Below are 20,768 nucleotides of genomic sequence, written 5' to 3'. Positions count from 1 at the left end.
TTTTATTTTTACATCTGTATTGTGGCATAATTTACATGTAATAAAATTTACCTACATTTTAGATGTATAGTTTGATGAATTTTGGTAAATTGCATGCATACATGTACAGAGTCATGCAGCCAGCCCCCCACAATCCAGTTTCAGCACACTTCTTTCACTCAGCAAAAGCTCCCTTCTGCCCTTTTGCAGTACATCCTTTCCCCCAGGGAACCACTGATGTGCTTCAGGTCATTATAGTTTTGCCTTTTCTAGAATTTCATACAAATGGAATCATATAGTACGTTATGACTTTTGTGACTAGGTTCTTTCATTTAGCATGATGCTTTTGAGATTCATCCATGCTGTTATGTGTATCAGTAGTTCATTCCTCTTAATTGCTGAGTAATATTCTATTGCATAGATATGCTATATTTTGATTACCCGTTCACTAGATGATGAATATTTGTATTATTACCATTTGTGGTTATTATGAATGCTTATGCTATATTCAAATACAAGTCTTGTGAGGACATATTTTTATTTTTCTTAGGTAAATATCTAGGAATGAAATCGCTGGACTACATGGTACGTATATGTTTAACTTTAAAAAAAACTGCCGAACTGATTTTCCAAGTGGCTGTACCACTTTGCATGCCTGCTTATAATGTATGAGGATTCCAGTTTCTCCATATTCACCAAGGCTTCATATTGTCAGTCTTTTTAATTTCAGCTGTCTTACTGGGTAAACTGTAGTTTTAATCTGCATTTTTCTAATGACTACAATTTGGGGCATCTTTTCATGGGCTTGTGGGCCAACTATATAGCTTCTTTGGTAAAATGTTTGCTCAAATCTTTTGTCCAATTTGTTTTTGTCGAATCTTGAGAGTTATTTATATATTCTGAATACAAGTCCTTTATCAGATACATATTTCGTTTTGCAAATATTTTCTTTCTATCTGTGGTTCACCTATTCATTTTCTTAATGCTGTGTCTTGATATTAGTATGGTGGATTATACTGAATAATTTTGAAATATTGAACTAACATTGCATTGCCAGGATAAACTTCCTTGATTGTGGTGTATTATTCTTTTTATATATTACTGGATTCAATTGCTAATATCTTGCTGGAATCTTTGTGTTTCTGTTTATAAGGTATATTAGTCTCCAGTTTTCTTTCCTAGTACTATCTTTGTCTGGTTTTGGTATTGGGGTAAAGCTGCCCTCATAAAGTAAGTTGGGAACTGTTCCCTCATCTTATATTTTCTGGAAGAAACTGTAGAAATAATGTTATTTATTCTTTAAACATTTGGCAAATTCACCAGTGGAACCATCTGGGTTTAGAGCTTCCTTTTTTGAAAGATTTTAAATCATGAATTCAATCTCTTTAATATCTATTTAATCTTTAGTACATCTCATAGTTTGTAATTTTCAAGAAATTAGTCAATTTAATTGAAGTTGTTGAATTTTTGTGTGTAGAGTTGTTCTTCATAGTATCCCCTCAATATTCTTTTAATGTCTATAGGGTCTGTAGTCATATTCCTCTTTCATTCCTGATATTGGCAATCCCTGCCTACTGCTGGATTTATCAAGTTTTATTGAGTTTTTTGTTTCATTGATATTTATCTATTGGTTTTCTGTTTTCAATTTCATTGATTTTTTGCCCATATCTTTATTTTTTCCATTCTTCTGCTGTTTGGGGTTGATTTAGCTCATCTTTTTAAAAGTTTCTCAAGGTGGAAGTTTAGATTGTTGATTTGAGAACTTTCTTCTTTGCCAATATAAGCATTTAATGCTATAAATCTCTCTCTAAGCAATGCTTTAATTGCATCCACAAATTTTGATGTGTTGTATTTTCCATTTTTGTTCAGTTCTAGATATTTTCTAATTTTTGCTTTAGAAAAGTATTTTAAATAATTCAAGAGGAGAAGAATACTCTCATATTTACCTATGTATTTGTTATTTTTGTTGCTCTCTCTTCATTTCTGATATCCCAAGTTTCCTTCCTCTGGTATCATTTTGCTTCAGTCTGAAGGACTTCCTCTAGCAATTATTTTTGGGCAGGTCTGCTGGCTCTTAGTTTTCCTTCATTGAGAATGTCTTTATTTCACCTTCCTTCCTGAAAGTATTTTTGCTGGATATAGAATTCTGGCTTGACAGTGTTTTTTCTTTCTTCACTTTAGGAATGTTGTTCCACTTCCTTCTGTCCTCCATAGTATCTAATAAGAATTCCAAGTTCTTATTAGAACAAGTTTAACTGAACAAGTTTAAGTTCAGTTCTTAAACTTGTATGCTGTTTGGAGTCAGCATGGGCATGGGCATATGCACTTGGAAGTGAGCCCAAGAATTCATAAGCAACTTTATGGGGTTCCTTTCCCAATCTCCTCCCTGTGGCAATCTCTTCAGTACTTTCTGGTTACCTGGAATTCTCCAACCAGAAAGTTGGAGCTTTTTATTGACTCTGTTGCACAATTTTTGCAATTACACTGATGTCCAGGATCAACCAGCAGGAGGACAGAGAGAAAACAAAAAGCAACAGGGGTCTGTCCCACACAGGTGATCACAGCTCCTCTGATCAGAGACGAAGGTTCCCCTCCCTCAGCATTTTAGAATCCTGCAGGTCCAACTGTCACTACAGATGCTGCCACTGCCACTGCCACCACGGGATTTCTTAGGGGCTGGCGTGTAAGAGAATGGAGAAAAGAAAAAAGGCGGGTTTCCCCCACTCTCTCAGAGCATTAGGAGACTCTTCTCTGTTCTTTGAGCCAGAGCTAGAGGGTTTCTCCTGGAGCTCCCTCTGTGCAGATACCCACATTTAGGTTTTATGCTGCTTATTGGAGCAAAACAATGACAAACTCACTACCAGTTTGATAGTACTTCAAATTCTAGTCCTCTTCCCCAATCACCAACTACTATTTAATTTTCAGAGTCCTCAAAAATCTGCTCTATATATTATGTCCAGGTTTTTTGTTTTGTTTTGTTTTGTTTTGTTTTAGCTGCATCCATTGTGGAATATGTGCAATACTCCATTGTACCTGGAATTGGAAAATTCTATCTTGTTTGAGCCACTGAATTACTGTTGGGTCCCTGGTTACAGCAGCTGGGCCTATCCTAACTTACTGAGCCAATTCCACCATTCCTTTGTTCTTGCAATGCATCTACTCTGCAATCCTTTAACCTTGGATCAATCCTAAAATCCACCTATCTGCCCCCTACACCCAGAATGATGAGCTGGGCTGGAGAAAATTCATCCAACCATGTGGGCTGGTGGCCTTTCACTTGTTAAATATCTCTGCCCAGCTCTCTCCTGTTCTTCACAGAAATTACTATTAATAGTTGTCTTGGACCTTTATTGCTATCCTTTCACTCTCGCAGCAGATGTCTTTACCTCCTATGTCTTAGAGAAAACTAGGTGGCTTCTTACTGCTCACCTATAGATGTGTCTTCCCTTCTGTTTTAAATAGGCATCCCTCTTTCCCGCCTCCTGTTGAAGGAGCTAATGCTTCTTATGCTCTGGATCCTATCTCCTCCTGCCTTCTCAATATTATCCATAAATTATTATCCCTCTTTCTTCCATCTTCCACTTGTCTTCTCCAACGGCTCCTATACTTCAGCATATAATATGGAAAGTCTTTATCTTATCTCAAATATTGCAAACATCTCCTAATACTCCTTCTGCACTAGTCAGATTAGTTAGATTAAGGTAATCTAACAGTGTTAACAATATTTGGATCTCTGACGCTTAACACACACACAAATTATTTTTTTACTCATGCAAAGTTCAGTGTAGGTGTTCTTGGTTGGGTGGCTCTCCTGGGCACCTCTTCTCTGACTCAGGGATCCAGGTTCCTCCCATCTTGTGACACGACCGTCTTCACCATGAGACCTCCAGGGCTGCTGTGGAAGGGAAGACAGTATGAGGTAGATTCACTTAACCACCTTGGCTCAGAATGCCCTATACACTTTTACTCACATTCCTTTAGCCAGAGCTAGCCACATGGTTCCACCTGGAAAGATCTAGGAAATGTTGACACTCGTGGAGCAAATGCTTCCCTGCATCATGAATATTCAGTAGTCAGCCAACTATTTCAGCCACACTCCTTATCTCTGATCTTACCATATATCCATCCACACGGAATCTATCATGGTCTTCTTACCACAGATCTGATCATGTCACTTCCCCGTTTAGCACCCAATTACAGCTGACTGCCAACTGAATGAAATCCAAACCTTTTATCAAGGTATTCAATACCATTTAGGATCTAGCCCTTCCAGCCCTATCTCCTATAAGGTCTTGTCTTAGGCATTAGTCCCATCAAACTGCTTCTAATTCCCAGTTATTGGGAACAAGTTACAATTACTGTTACTTGCCTCTTTACATTAGCACACACTCTTCCATCTTTCTGAAATGTCCTTCTTTGCTGTATCTAGTGGAAAAATTTCTACCTCTTCTTCAAAACTTGTTATAAGCATCTTCCTCTGTGAACCTTTTGTAGCCTTTTTTTTTTTTTTTAATCTTAGTTTGGCCTCGCCGCGGGGCATGTGAGGTCTTAGCTCCCCCCACCCCCATCCCCGACCAGGGATCAGGCCTGCGCCCCTGCAGTGGAAGTGCAGAGTCTTAACCACTGGACCACCAGGGAAGTCCCTGTAGCCCTCTGTTTTAAGTAGAGTTGATCATTTAGTTCCTTTGTGCCACAACTGAGCATCAGCAAACCTCCATGTAGTACCCATTTCACTGAGTTGAACTTGTATTTTTATTTACCTGTCTCTCTTCTTTTAAACTATGAGCTCCTTGAGAACTGGGACCATGACTTACTATCTTAGTATCTCCAGCGCCTAATACAGTGTCTGCCACAAGATGGATGTTTAACAAATGTTTCATGTAATGCATAATTAAATGAATGAATAAATGATGTACAATTTAAAATATTTCTTACACTTAAATTTCAGTTTAGTGTTCATTCAATATTTAAAAGTTCTTGGAGAAAGCGATGGACTTGTGCTATATTTACTGTATCTTCTTTTAATGAAGAAGAATGGCCGGCATTAAATTAAAGCCTTACAGATATACACTAACATAAATTCTTGATTTGGTGAGGGAAGCTTCTTCACACTCAATCAAAAAAGTTAATGAAAATAATGCAAAAATGAGCTGAAGCTACAAGGAGGTTACAGTGACTGATTCTTACTGATGCAGAAATAATACTGAATGTTTCAATTCTGGGAAGTCAAAGAGCACGGAGAACAGTGATAAGACTGAGAGGATTTGGGGTGATTGAGATGAAAACTGTGAGGAAACAATTATTTCAGTCTGTAATATAATCATGAGAGGTGGGTGGGGCGCAAGCATACTTTCCTGAACTTTTCCCTTCTGAACCATGAAAAAACAACTCAATTAGAGTTAATATACATTTTGAATTAACTGTATTTCATTAATAATTCTTCAAAAATCATTATTCATCTCTGTTATATATACTATCTCTTAATTACCTAGACTGTTCAGTTAATCGGCTCATCATTCCATCTCTGACCAGTCTATATGAGTGGAGTCACTGTACCTTCAAAAACAATAAATAACAAACAAAACCCCCCAAAACCAAATATCCTGATGCCCATGTTATCTCTTCTGAACCATAATCAGTTATTGCCATAATTCAGGTGGTCTCCAGCTTGATCTGTGCTGAAACTTTGTCACCCGGGGTGGGTGGAGGGGAGTCAGTGGGGAGCTGGAGTGAGGCAGGAATATTCTCTATCAAATGGAGCTAAGAATCAGGAGAACTGTCCCAGCTATAGGACTGGTGCAGAGCAGGAAAGGAGGCTGAGACAGTCTCAGTCCTCATTTCTGACATCAGTTTTGGCAGAATATGGAAGCAACAGTGGGAGGTCTCCCTCTCCATGAATTTGGAGATCAGGGACATAAGGTCACCTTCTGAGTTGAACTAGTAAAGTTCACAATGGATGTGGTTAGTCACCTGTGGGAGTAAAGCAAGAGACTGTCTGAAATGTGTGGCTCTCAGGAAACTCCAATCAAGGGAGGCAATCCAGATGTAATCAGAGGAAGGCAGGTCCAGAATGTGAATGTCATTTCGTAGAAGGTATTTAATCAACTGAATTGTACAATGCCTGGGGGAAGACTATATGAAGGTGGGTGAGGGTGTGGGCAGAGGGGAAATGGTCACCTTGGACTACAGGAAATAAAAACCCAAGGCATCTTAACTCGGCAGTGCACACCCAAGCCCTATGCCAAGGAGAGACCCTGCCTTTTGTGGTTGCTATGGGACAGGAGTGCCCCTTCTGATCTCTCTTCAGTATCCTGTATTCATTCTGATCCTGGGACTGGCTGCCCTGGGCAGTGGACATAAGCTTTTCAGTCCCTGGGAAGAAATGCCTCCCACTGTAAACATGTACTATGGCTATGAGTAACCTCATGGATTTGAGTGATTCAGGTGACCCTGGATTCTGAAAACTTCTGAAAACCTGATGAGAGTAAACACTGGAATTTGGAAGGTGGTTAGTTCCTCAAGGGGTTGCTACCCATGAGACCTCCTGGTAGGCAGCTACAGCCTTCTTCCAGGAATGCACCGACCTCCTCTTCAGTCCTTTTCTGCCTTCCATGGACAGTATCACAGTATCCACTTAGGTCAAGGATTCTCAACCCCATCAGATCCAATGACCTATTTTTAAGTGAATGTTTTGTTAGGTCCCATTTATTATTCTGAAAAGAAATTCACAAGTTGTAAACCTCCTATACACATTTCTAAAAGTCAATACAATGTCCTAACTATAAAGATAAAGAAAAATTACTGGTAGAAGAGGAATAATTTATAATTAAATAATATGTACTGGAGTGTATTAATATTTAGGGATGACTAACTAGCAGGTAGAATGAAGCAGTTGCTTTGAGATCCGAGTGAACGTGACAGAGACAAATGGAGACAGAGACACGTGTGCGGACAACTCAAATAACAAGAGCAAATTGCTGGCAGCGAAGTGCTTTTCTGAAATTGTGACTACTGTTGGTAAAGTTCTGAACAAATACAGTGTAATCCTCTCTTCCTTTAAAAATGCCTAGGAGGTGTTTGCAGAAAAGTCAGTGTATATTAAAATATGCAGAAGTAACTTGTATTTCCAAGTAAGATGGGATTGAGTTTCACAGCCAGATAATTATAAACAGGTTTTTCCACACAAATGTCCAGTGTGACTTTTGAAGGTTGCACAGGACACACGACACTTGTTGGTGTAGTGCCTGTGCTGCACATGATCAAATAGCCAGCATCCTTGGTTCCTCTCCATAAATGTCACTAGTGCCCCTCCTAATAATTGTGACAATCAAAAATGTCCCCTGGAGTTTCCAATATATCTCCTAGGGGGTGGTAACACTCCTATTGAGAGACACTGACTTAAGTGAACAGGAATCAATATGAGGGTCCAATAAGGCAAATGTGCTTTCTTATGGCACAGTCATTCCATGAGCTGGCATCACAGATCACCCCATGGTGGAAAGAAGGGACAAGGGTGGATGAAAGTTGGGTAGAGTACCTAGTGCTAGAGGAAGAAGCAGAAATCCAGGCAGAACAATAAGTCAGAACTTATGAGGGGAAACCAGGATAACAGTTCACCTCTGGGACTTGGGCCAACATACAGAGAAAGGCCAACATAGAGAGAACTGTGGTCCTGGGGCCACAGGGGTACCCAGGTTTGTTCTTGGTGCCAGATATTGCAGATCTGGCTGAAAGGGAAGAATTTAGGTCAACGTAGGAGCCCAAAAGTAGTGACTTGGTTCCTAGAATGTGGGTCTGGGAATGTGAAATTTCCAAACTCCTTATGCATAGCCTCAGCCAGAAATGACTCAATGTCAGGCATGGGCTTAAGTCTTCTCAGATAGTAGCAGCTGAGAAGAAAGCGAAGGCAGGAGAGACCAACAGCCACAGTTTCTCAATGCCATGTGATTGAAGAGGGTATGTCTACACAACTTTTGATTTTCTTACATTAGAGTATTTTTTTGTCCTCACTTAAACACATATGAATCAACCCATTCTTCAAACAAAAATATATGTTCAAGAGGACAAGATTTGGGCATTCACAAACCATTCCTCACGCCGCCCCTACATCATCTATCTGTTGCTTTGCTGTGGGTGGACATAAAACAGCTGCCTGGAACTCAGATTTGGAGTCCATTTCCAAAAGTGGGGTCATAAAGGCGTGGACATAAATCGCAGCAATGCTTATACTGAATACCACAGTTTACAAGGGTAAGTACATAACTTTGCCTGGAGCCCAGACCAAGGCCAGCCCTACAACCCATGCTTTGTGACTCAGGAGCAAAACAACACTCACACAAACCAGATATTCCCCAAAGACCATCTCAACAGGATGATGCCTCATCTCCCATGACTGTTCCCAAGGTCCCATCCAAGACCATTATCTAATCTCTGCTCAGGACTCAAATTACCTAATGTTTTTACTTCATTGGATTAAGCAGGCTCCTTTGTGCATACAGTTCCTGAAAAAAAAAAAAAAAAAAAAAAAAGATGTTCTCATTTCAGTTACCTCCCTTTCAGAGGTCTTATTACTTCATCTGTCCCACGTTCATTATAGTGGATGGTCATGAGAACAAGTTCAGCTGTATAGTCCTTGATGGAATGTATTAGCAAAATTGAGTCTTAAAAAGAAAGAGAGAGAGAGAAAAATAAAAGCATTCTGTGCATGAAAAGAATTTTCCATTTCAGCCTGTAAATTGAGGGAAGAGACTAAAAAATTATCTGCTATTATAAAATATTCAAGGAGACAGCTGGCAATATATTTTTTTCTTCCAGAAGCTTCAATCCAATCATGGTTAAGGTATTGCTGAATTACATACCTGAGGTCCCAACTCATTGTGCTGACCTCTCACTTGTTCTCTGATACCTTCCATCCCTCCACTCTTTCCCACTCTCTCCTGATGCCTCCTATTTCCGTATATACACCACCCTCCAAGCCTATCTCTGTCCCTAGCTTTTGAGCACGTGCCTGGGTAGATTTGAAGGCCGCTTACCTTTTGGTTGTTCCCTCGGTGCCAGTGACCAAGGATTTGATTATCTGGTAGTTTAAGATCTGAGATGCCACCAGAAGTAACTCTGGACAAGGCACTCTATGAAAAGGAAGAACATCTGCATGTATGTGCTAATATATTTCTCTGTGCTTTTTCCTATATGAATGTGTCCTTAGGATTTTCTTCCTGTGTGTATCTCAATTTAAAAACCTAAATCCAGCATGTATATGTATTACGGATTCACTTTGCTGTACAGTAGAAACTAACACAATATTGTAAAGTAACTATATTCCAATAAAAATTTTAAAAAAATAAAAAATAAAAACCTAAATCCAGATCCACGTCCCTATTCAGAAAGCTTTAATGGTTCCCTGCTGCCCACAAAAATCAAGATCCTCTGTGATTTTCCCCCAACACACCTTTTCAACAAATCAATTCCTTTAGCCACAATGAGAGAAGCTGTATAAAGCGGTGGCTGGATGTATAGCCTTTGGGCTCAAATCCCAGCTCAGTCACTTATAGTTTGTATCCTCAGGTGAGTTACTTAAACCTCTCTACACTTCAGTTTCCTCAACTGTAAAAGTGGCTTAATAATAGAAATAGTTTAAATTGCATGAGAATCAAGAGAATTAATAAATGTTAGTTGCTGAGAACAATGTCTGATACATGATAAGCATCATCTACTATTGCGATTATTATTACTCACTACCCTCAATACACTTGTATTTTTCTATTTTTGTACCTTTTCTTACAGTTGCCAATTTCTGAAATGCTCGTCCCTTCTCTCCACTTCCCATCCTTTAAAGTCCTGATCAGATTTTTCCTTTTCCTCAGACTTCCCTGGCCTGTGCAGTTCATGGTGTTCTTTTGTGCACCAATACGCAAATTATCTATTCCAATAGTGTTGCAAATGGTCATTTGTTGCTTCATGGCACTTGTATTGCTGCTTTATAATATAATCCAAATATAATTTCACCTGGTCTCCCCGAGTTGGCCTGTGAGTCCTTTGAAGGCAAGGACTCAGACCAGTTTTTGTATAGAGCTCAGCACCTGGTAGATTGCCTTCCCAATTATAGTTGAATAAAGATCTGTTTGTTTGACTTGATTGATCCGCAGATTGAATACAAGTTTGCTGGATGCTTTCAGAAGTGGTGGGCTAAAGGGAGTGCAGAAGCGTTGGAACCTTAGTTATTCACTTGCAGAACATTTATGAAGTGTCTGTGCAAGGCTCTCCACTTCCACCTTGCACCTGACAAGGTGTCACACCCACCTCTAGGAGGCACCTGGACTGTCTGATTAGTGGATGAGATCAGGTGCTGTGTTTGGCCAGAGGGTGCAGGCTTGGTAACCAGAAAGGCTTTTAGAATAGCAATTTGGGGGGATGCAGGGAGGCAGAGACAGAGTTCCCAGTCCTGGCTGTAACATCAAGGGTCTCCTAAAGAGCAGCTGCTTCTGCAAAGAGGTTTTGCAAATTCAGATCTTCCTTGCTTGGTTGTTCAGAGTTGCCCCTGGCTGGAGACTTCCGGCGTCTAAAAGGGCCAGGGTCAGGTAAGCTAGGAGAAGGGCTAGCAAGGCATGGTATTGGGTCAAGACTTCCAGGTTCCAGTCCAGGTTGTTTCACTAACTTCCTGGGTGGCCTTGGACACTTATATCGTCACCATACTCTTAAGTTCGCTCATCCGTCAATGAGGGTGTTGGATGAACATGTAATCTCTAGCGTGCATATTATCTCTAATATTCTATCACCTTAGGAGTCTTCTCATAGTGGAGTCATTGGTAGCTACCAGGGGAGAGACAGAGACCTCCTTCAGCTGGAATTAAGATTCTTCTGGCCAGTGGAGCTCAACTCTGTGAGCCCCTAGGGTATGGGATGGTCTTATTTATTGGGAGTGGCCCTGCTTGCAACAGTCTTGGAATCCTTCTCCTTCTCCACCAAATCTGGGAAAGTAAGGACTTGGGATATAGGATAATGAAGAGATGTCAGGGTAATAATGGGGCAAAGGTCTTAAGTTGGGGCCATCCCTGTTTATCAAGTCGATTGTCTTCACCTCTGGATTATCCCTGAGTGTTCCCCCCTTGTGGTCCTGACAAAAGGACTGAAGTCACAGTCATTGATGAGGGTAGGGGTCTAGGGACATGAAGCAAGACTGCACTGAGGTTAGGTGCCAAGTGTGCACAAGTGGTCACAGAACCCACACAGGCCTTGGGCTCAGCCCTATTGGTTCATTCCCCAGACCCGCCCATCCCTCCTGCTGGCAGAAGGCACTCTCTCCTTCCAGTCACCCAGATGTCCTTGGCAGCTTTCCTCAGATGCTCTGGCTGCTCCTGCCTGAGCACTCCTTTCCCTCTCAGCTTTAGCTCAGAGCAGACCCTCCCAAAGTAATTCACCTCTACTCCTCAGCTAAGGCAGCCAGTGGGTCTTCTTTACGTACATCAGGCTCCTGAGGCATGAGATCACTGAGGCCATGTCTCTTTGTACCTATGAGCCCATCTTGTGCCTGGAAAATCATGCCGAGGAGAAGGATATTGCTGTTGCCATCAGGGGAAATTGTGCTGTATTCTAGGACTTGGGGAATAGTCTGGCAATCAGATTACTGTCTAGGGCAGAACTAGTACAAGGATAATAGTTCTTTTGAGACAAGTGGTCAAATGTGGAAACATACATCTGTCCCATTTATGTATTTCACATTCTTTCTTTGTTTTCCCTCTCCTGGCAATGCAACAGCCCCTGCTAGGTGCTTGGCTCTGTGACACTTGCTGGAGGGGTATAGGAGGGAAGAGAAAACACATGGCCTGAACCTCCAAGGAGTTTGCAATCTGGTCAGAGAAACAAGGCGTTCACACATTTGCAAGAGTTCATAGGGTGGTCGAGAGTAAGGGGATTTTACCTGGGGTCCATGTTGAGCTTAAGCATCTAAGAATCCCAAGCTCATTTTTCTAGATAGATGATCCATAATTATCCTATTTCAAAAGCACACTAGACCCTCCCCCACAAAAGATGAAGAACTGAGCTCAAGTTAGCAGACCTGGGCTGGAGTCCTGGCTTTCCACTTTCTGACTGTGTAATAACACATTGTCTAACCTCCTTGAGCCTCAGTTTCTTAATCTCTAAAATAGGGAGAATAATTTCTGTCCTACCTATCTCATAGCATGGTTGTGAGGATCAAATGAGGCAAGCGTGTGGAAGTGCTTTATAAATCATAAAGCACCGTACAGGTAAAAGGCATCGTTAATATTTAAAACCAAAACACAAGGCCATACAGAATGAGAGAACATAGAGTTTATGGGAACCTAAGAGATGTTTGCATAAATATTTTCCTCTTGCAGATAATGAAATGAGACCCAGAGTGGATAGGTGGCCCAGGGACAGACAGACAGCTAATCTGGGACACAGCCAAGACCAGAGGACAGCCTCCTCAGGGCTCTGCCCTGGAACCGCAGGGGGAGCCAGGTAGCCAGCGCTCTCTGCGTCTGTGCTCCTGGGGCCCCGTCTGCTGCAGGCTGGGCTTCCTGCTCCCTCAGCCACGTGGACAACACTATCCGGCTAATGGTGGATTTATTCACCTCCTCACTCTACTCTGCTCCAACCCCTGTTTTCCATCCCTTACCATGCAGCCAACCCCTATAAAAATGGTTTCCAAGAGGAATCTGTGTCTCCTCTTACATCACCACCAAATAACTTCTGCCTCTCTGGAAGAGTCCCGGAGATAAGGTGAGGTCGGCTTATGTGCAAAAGTGAGAGGCCTTGTAGCCAGTCCAAATACTGCAGACAGAAGTTTTGTGAGCAAGGACTCTCTGAACAACCATTTGCCAAGATGGCTCATGTCTTTGCAGGCAAAGATTTAGGCACAAGTTTTGAAACTAATAACACAGGGGTGGCTTGATAGAAGGGGCCCTGGCGTGTTGGTGAAAGGTGGGCCAGTGGGAACCGTGGGCCTTTTATCTGTCTATTTCTTTCCAGCTGCTGCTAAAGGCCTCTAATGTTACATGAGTTCTTTTCTCTCCCAATCTAGAAGAGAATCGGGGAGCCAAGTTCTCCAGGTCATGCCCGTGTCTACGCCGGGTGTCACCTGCAGCCCTGCAGAACACAAAGGCTGCTTCTTTCAAAAAAGGCCTCTGGAGGAGGGTGCCCAGCCAAACTCTGTGATCCATTCTAGTGTTTAACTGTTGTCAAATCTTCAAAAGTGGGCCTTACAATGACCTTAAGATACCACCTTGGCAGTTTGTTTCCTCTGGTTCATACTGATTAGAGGTGGAGAACAGGCACTCACCAAATTTTCCACTTAAAAGCATGCTTTTAAATACTTGATCATAATGCACCCCCTTAACCTACCCTTATCTAGACCTAATCATTTAAAAAACATTTTATGCGCTGACTAACTTGATTATAATCTTCTTCCACCGTTCTATAATCCCTGATATCTGACCCCCAGCTCTTCAATCCCACCCCCTGCAAAAACAAACAAACAAAAAAAACCTCCCCCGCAGGGCTCCCCTCTCCTTTCTAGGCACCCACCTCTCTTCCCTTCCTAAGAACCTTTCCATCTTCAATTCACTAACATTTGAACAGCTGCACAAGCACAAAGTGTTTAATTTGGGAACAGTGTCTGTGGGAAGGAATGCTTTGTAAGTTTCCAAAGTAATGCAAAAGCTTAATTTAGAAAGTCATATAACAACTCTTTTGGTTCTGCAAGTCACAGAGATTATGGATTGCACTGCAGAGGCAACCTGCCTGATGATGTTAGCACTTTGTAGCACTGGGTTTTTCTGCAGCAGTTTCATTTTTATTCCTGTTCAGAGACATAGTGGGTCAGTCCAATTGAAGCATTCGCTCCCTGAGGACAGGGCCTATGTCTTGTTCAGCCTCTCTGTGTGGTCAGGGCCCAGCAAGGGCAAGCAAGTCGTCAGTGCCTTTAAATGTTGGATTGTATTGCCTGTCTGCCCCCCTACTCCCTACTTTGGTCTTCAACTTGGTCCAAACAGGTTCTGAAACTAGGAAATGATAATGGTTACCAAGTATTGAGCAGGGCAGGAAGAGGGGTGATCAGATCATACCACCACTACCTTCCTTGGCTACAGGAGGCTGAAAGAAAGTTAAAGTGCTAAGATTAAAGAGTCTCATGTCCTACCTGATCTCATGTTAGAATCTGCCTCTCAGGGATACACATAATTAGGGTCTGAAAAATAATGAGAACCTGGATAGAACAGGATAAATCTGGACATAGGATGGGTCCTGGGAGACTCATCCTAATGAGGGTGCAAGCACGAAATGTAGAAACGAGGAGGACACTTCACCACCACCACCACAGTAGCCACAGTACCTGGGGCTGGAACTGAGACAGTGCCTGCTGAGCGGCATTGCCCAGAGCCATCTGTATAAAGTCCATGCTCAGGGCACTCACCTGGCCTCTGTGGGGTCCAGGCAAAGCATCCTTTTGTAAGATGCTAGGGGTGCTTCTTGACTGTCATGGGATATTCTGGAAACTTAAAACACATACTCAGTTGCATTTCTTGAGTCCTCAGTGCCCAAAACGCCAGAAAAAGAATTTAAACTTTGTCCCCCAAAGGGGTCAGATATATACAGACTGTGTGATAAGCCAGAGGTCCCCTGGTGTCAGTCTGGAGAAAAAGAAAGACAATGAGGAAGATCCCCGAGAGAAAGTCACCATGAGCGAAGATACTCTGGCAGAGTAGACCAGGTCCAGCTGGAGCACCTGATATTGGAGGACAAGAGGTTTCAGGTAGAGCTCAAGGCTGAGCTCCTCACCAGTTTCTCACCTGGAGCCCCTCGACCCCAAATCCCAAGAGTTCCAGTGTGTTCTGGGCTGGGTCTTACTTAAGAAACGAAAAACTGTGTCACTAGAGGTACAACTATTCTGGACCTGAAACACCTTGTTGGGCTGGTCAGGGAGGGAGATGACCCCTGGAGGTCAATGGTTTGGGGGAGGTGGGTAGCAGCTTGGCAACAGCAAATGGACAACAGAGAATTATAGGATGGCAAGGGCAGCAGGCCTAGAGACAGAGACAGGAGAACATACACAGAAGACATGACTGAACTGTAAGTGCTGGCAGGATTAGCCACTTTTGCTGTATAGCATATTTTAAATTCTGTTCAAAGTGTTAGTTTTTGCCAGATCTTAAAACCTTTCAGAGCTCAGTCTGCAGTAGTTTCATCTCCATTTATTTTTCATTAACATTTACTAGTGGGCCTAGAATGATAGAGAAAAAACAAGAAAGAAGCATAGGCAGAAACACATATTCAGAGGAAATGGGAATTACAGAAGGAGATACACACAAAGAGATACTGAGCGAGTTTGAGACAAGGGATTAGAAATAGAGGAGGACAGAGAGAAAGCAATTTGGGAGGGAGAAAAAAGAAGGAGAGACCTATTAAGATATCCAGGACCCAGCTAGTGTTCTGTGAGAAGCTAGCTGGGTCCCCTAGGATGAAAATCAGGCCGTCTTGGATTGAGCGTCCCAGGATTAAGAACCCAAGAGAAACCACAAAGGTTCACTGTTTTGTTTAACGGGAGGTTTTGGCTCCTGGCAACCTGGACGCTGGCATTCTGACACACTGCCCGAGCTCCCCCTGCTGGCGGCTCTGCAAAATCTCACCATCCGGCTCCAAAGTGGAATAGCATTACGTAAGTCTTTTCGAGGTTTGCCCGCCATTTTGTCTTTTTTTTTACCTTTTTAAAACATTTTTTAAAAAAATTAAAAAAATTTCTCAAGTTCTTGGTTCTCCAAAGTCTGCTGTCTAATGCTGGGGTTTGAATTCCTTAACTGATTGCTACCGTCCTAACACCCAGTGAGGGCAGTCCTGGGAGACCCTTACTAACAAGTGTGCAAGCGGGAGGCTGGCTGAGCAAACATTTATCGAACCCGTGCTACATACAAAGTGCTGTGGAAAGGCCTGAAGGAAGTTCATTTGGCCGTTAGCCTTCTCGCCTCAAAAGTGACTGCTAGAATTAAACTGGCCTTCTGGGCTTGGGGTGAGGGCACTCCCCTGCTTTCCAACAGAACCAACGGGATCGGCCTTCCAAAGTCCAGAGAGGAGCCTACTAGGGCAACAGTGACGGCCTCCCTCTCTTTTTTTCTTCTCTTTCTCCCCGTTTGTCTTCCCTGCATGAAGAAGAGGAATTGCTATTTGCAAAGCCCCTGGGACAGGAAGGAGAGAAACACAAGACTCCCCAAATACCAAACCGATTTCACTGCTAAGAATAACCTTTATCTCTGGGAGGAAAGGCAGAAGACCTGGTTCTCTCTCCTCTCTCTCCCAGGTGGATTTTAAAGGGGCATCAGCACCCACTCATAGGAATACACTGAGCCCTGTCTTTCCTCAAGCGCTTAAGTTCTGAGTCACAAAGTCTGGAGAGGGGCAATGTGGGAGGAGAGAACTTGAGTCCAGAGGACCAGGGAAGGAGGTGAGGGAGGAGGCAAGAGGGAAACTGAGGGGAAGAGAAAGAACAAGACACGGGGATCTCTGTTACACCCTGAGCCCGGGGCTCTGCAGCCCCAAGCAGACTGACAAGGGGTAATCAGACCCTTGTGGGGAGGGTGACTGTGGGGTGGGCAGTGGAGCCCCCACTCTGGCTGAACTTGAGGATCAAGTACTTGGGGGATGGAACAGATTTGCAGGCCTCTGGCTAGGATGTATGCTCACAATAAGGAGCCCTCGTTCCTCCCCCCCTCCACCACCTACTCAGAGGTTAGAAACCCAAACCATCTCTCTAAAAATTAAGTTTTCTTTCATAAAGGTGCTGCGTTTCTCTCAAGGCAGAAAGCATAAATGTTCCTAAAACATTAGGTCAGAGGCATAGGGTTGTTTTCAAGGACTCTGGAATATCAGAAAGGATTCCCTTCCTTTGTTAACTAAAAACTAAACAGATTTTTACAGTTAGCTGCATTGCAAAAAGCAGATAATAGCCCTCAGAAAAATGGAGTCACTTCTTTAGTCCCCTGTTCTGTCCTTACCCACTGTTTCTTTCTCTTATCCACCTTCCCTCCCCTAGCTTCTTCCTTTCCTCTTATCACTGGTTCAGACTTTTGCTCACACTGTCTCATGGTCTCCCCGGGCTCTGGCTTCCTTCCCTACTCACCTTTCACGTCGTCCTGCACCTGCTTTCCTGGCCAGAGTGCCCATGTGGAAGGAATAGGAAGAAAGGATTGCCAGGTCTGCTTGGGGTCCCCAAATGCCTGATGCCCTGCAGCCTTCTAACAGGGCAGATGGATACCCTACAGAATGTGAGGAGAATCAGTCTCTGGGTCTTTCTTTACTCACCACTGTCTACAAACCACCTCTGGAAAACTACTGGCCAGTTAACGGCCTATAAATTGCACTATCTCCTATCTCGAACAGCCCTTTTCCGCTTCTACCATAGGAAAGCATTTTAGTGACTCATGAGTCAATATAAGCAGAAGGGCCTGGGCAGGCACTGCATAAATACAAATAATGGTTATTTATCACAAATGAAAGTGGCTCATAAATATAACCGAAACTGGCCCAGTTCTGCTACTGTTGAATAAAAGGAAAAAACCCACAAACATCAAAAAATAAAAAATAAAAGAGGAATGCTCTGCAGAAGAGGTCATTTCTTCGTATTTCTACAGCTAAATAAATTGTAGCAATTTCCAAAATGCTCCTGGAGAAGAGATGATTTTAGAAGAAACCTCCTCAGCGGCTCTGTGGTGTGAGTCTGGGCTGCCCGCGACCAGCAGAGGGCAGACTTCAGTTATAAACAGGAGCCTTCAGAGTGGATGGTGGGGAAAGGGCAATTTAGGATTCCAAGGTTGTAAACTGCTTATTCCATGATACGCATACCATCAGAGATCATAGTCCAAGATTCTTGACAGGATATGAGGGACTAGATTTCAAGGAATCGGTTATAAGCACAGAATGACATAACTGTAAATGTTCCTTTGTTTATAAGAAAAGGCTGGTTCTGCATACCTCCTCTGGGTGCTGCAAGCTGCTATTCATTGTGAGCCACTGCAGTGACTTGTCCCCATTCTTGTCTGCCACAGTCCTTCAAAGCTGCATATTGTTTAGAGTGGAGATGTTTGGGCTTTGTATCTGACTTGGAAAAGCAGGTGCTGTGTCCAGGACTTGGTGAAGAAGTTCCTGCTATTGGTCATTCCCGTTTGTTTAATGAACATAGAGAAACCTGTTCCCTGGGAAACAGATAAGAATGACGACCATTAGAAATGTTTCTTTAAGATTTGAGCCAGCCTAGCAACTCCACTTCTAGATACATATCCAAGAGAATTGAGAACATATGTCCACACAAAAACTTGGGCAGGAATGTTCATAGCAGCATTATTCATCATAGCCAAAAAGTAGAAACAACCCAAGTGTCCACTGACTGACGAATGAATAAGCAAAATGTAGTTTATCCATACAATTGATTATTCACTCAAAAAGGGGGGAAGGACTGATACATGTTACAACATGGATAAACCTGGAAAACTTCATGCTAATTGACAGAAGCCAGTCACAAAGCACCACATATCGTGTGAGTCCATTTGTATGAAATGTCCAAAATAGGCAAATTCATGGAAACAGAAAATAGATTAGTGGTTGCCAGGAGCTGGGGAAAGGGAGGACTGGAGAACAACTGTTAATGTGTCTGTGATTTCTTTTGGGGGGGTGATAAAAATGTTCTGAAAATAGACAGTGGTGATGTACAACTCTGCAAATAAACTAAAAACCACTGAACTGTATACTTTAAAAGGGTGAATTATATCTCAATAAAACTGTTATTTAAAAAAAGATTTTGAGCAGGGTAGATGTTATAGAGGGAAACTCAGAGCAGGAAATAAGGAGAATATAAAGAGAATATTTGACTCTAGGAGAGCCAGTCCTATCCCCAAGCTAAAAAATATTTTGAATGAAAACAGTAGATTTAGTGCAGACTGGAAATAGAGGTAGCCCACCTCACTATAGGAAGCAAGGAGAATTATCCACAAAGCGGAACTGATCCTGCATCTTCTCCAACTGCCTAACTTGTAAAGGGTTGAACCTCTTTGATCATGCAGTCATGGTAACATGGGTGCTATTTCACTCAAGGCAAGAGGGCCACCTTTGTGTTGATGTCAGGGTGACCCCCTGTGTTGAGGGAAATAAGGGAGAATCACACACCTCGGGGCACAGTAACAAGAAAGACTTCCCAAGATCTCAGGAGCTGGCGAGGAGGGAAGGTGATAATACTTAAGTCACCAGCTCAGTTGCTGGGGGCCTCACAGTCACACCTGAATTCCAGGTGTATTATCAATAATGCCCACAGAGTCTAGAAGCTCGTACTTCGTTCCTCCTGTAGCCCCTGCACAGCATCTTGCAGAGCCTGAGCCTATAAGAACTCTTAGTAAGTACTTGAAAAAAGTGGAGGAATGAAGAAATAGATGAGCACACAAGTGAAAAGGCCCAGTGATGTGTCCTAGGATGCCTGGGGCCATGGCCAGGTATGGCCTTGGTCAACACATGAGTCAGAAAGACAAGAAGAAATGACTTTATTCACCCACTCTTTATCAGAAGATAAAGATGATTCACAGATCACCGGGCCTGCCTTGTTGAGTCCTGAAGCATTACGCAGGGCAAGGTCCCAGGCACATCTGAACATGTCCTTCTAGAACAGCATGCTTGACATGTCTTTCATTTCTCACCTTTATCCAATTCCTGGAGAGAAACTGTAATATGTTAATATCATTGTGTGCTAGCGAGTCAAAATTTGTTTCACTTCTAAGATGCACTGTGAAGAAACTCTATGAAAGTGTATGCCTTTTAAAATTTGTGTTTACTGATTTAAAACAAAAAAAGCATCTTCCAGTTCTGTAATTGCTTATGGTGACCAGGGAGAGGAATGATACTGGAGTATAATAAATATTTCCCAGCCCTGTGTTTTTCTCCAAGTCTGGTCCTCTGGGTGAATGTTAACGCATTTTAGGGAACCAGGGACTATGTCTAAGTATGTATTATGAAACTTGCTTAATTACAGATTCCGCCAAGAGATGGGAACTCAGTAACTAATTATGTACCTAGAGCTTCAAACAGGCATTGGAACCAGAGCTCAAAACACTTCCAATTATGCAGTAAGGGGTTAAAAGCCATGGGCCAAATACCAATTGTTTTTAATAAATTATGAGTTCAGAAGTAGAAAGAATTAGATTTGGGAGTTGGGCAGATCTGGATTTAACACTTGGCTATTTCCTTCTGTTATTCCTTTAGGAAATGTGTATTGATCTCCTACTACGTACCAGGTACTGTTAGGCATTGAAAATAGAAGCACGAATGAGAGAGTCAGTCTCTATCCTCGGAGAGCTTACAGTCCAATAGCTACATAAAATACTTATCTTTAAAAAGTTGCTAAACCTCTCTGCATCCAAATCTGTAAGATGGAAAAAAAAGATGATTCCTAAATTTGAAAGTTGTAGGAAGGATTGAGTTGAATAACAAAAAAAATGCCTAGGATATTGCATTTTAAAAAACGTTGCTTCTTTTTCTCTTATATACACCCACTGGTAACACTTCATCATTTGCTACCACACTCTACTACTGTCTTTAATTGAACATTCATCAAATGGGTCAGGGCTTTGAATAGAAACCCCAAAGCAAGTCCATTAGGAAACAGTAAGCGTTGTAGTTGGGAATATGGGGGTTGGCATCAGAGAGGTCTTCATTAGAAGCCAACTCTGCCACTTGCTGATTTGGGGCAAGTTATTTAACCTCTCTAAGCTTCACTTTCCTCCTCTGTAAAGTGGGGCTAA

At 42.4% G+C, this 20,768-nt stretch overlaps 1 long non-coding RNA gene across 1 annotated transcript; it reads right to left on the bottom strand.

Moving 5' to 3' along the window:
• Window positions 1–3,711: 3,711 nt before the first annotated feature.
• LOC132364815 (uncharacterized) lies at window positions 3,712–17,347 on the bottom strand. The gene is made up of 2 exons (XR_009502925.1): window positions 17,108–17,347; window positions 3,712–3,874 (listed from the first exon to the last, which is right to left on the bottom strand). It is a non-coding gene; the product is annotated as an uncharacterized LOC132364815 (long non-coding RNA).
• Between the last annotated feature and the right edge of the window lie 3,421 nt (window positions 17,348–20,768).

This window comes from Balaenoptera ricei, chromosome 4 (assembly GCF_028023285.1).
Source record: "Balaenoptera ricei isolate mBalRic1 chromosome 4, mBalRic1.hap2, whole genome shotgun sequence".
Lineage (NCBI taxonomy): Eukaryota > Metazoa > Chordata > Mammalia > Artiodactyla > Balaenopteridae > Balaenoptera > Balaenoptera ricei.
The sequence above is the reverse complement of the archived record's forward strand: the minus strand, read 5'-3'. Positions and strand labels throughout refer to the sequence as shown.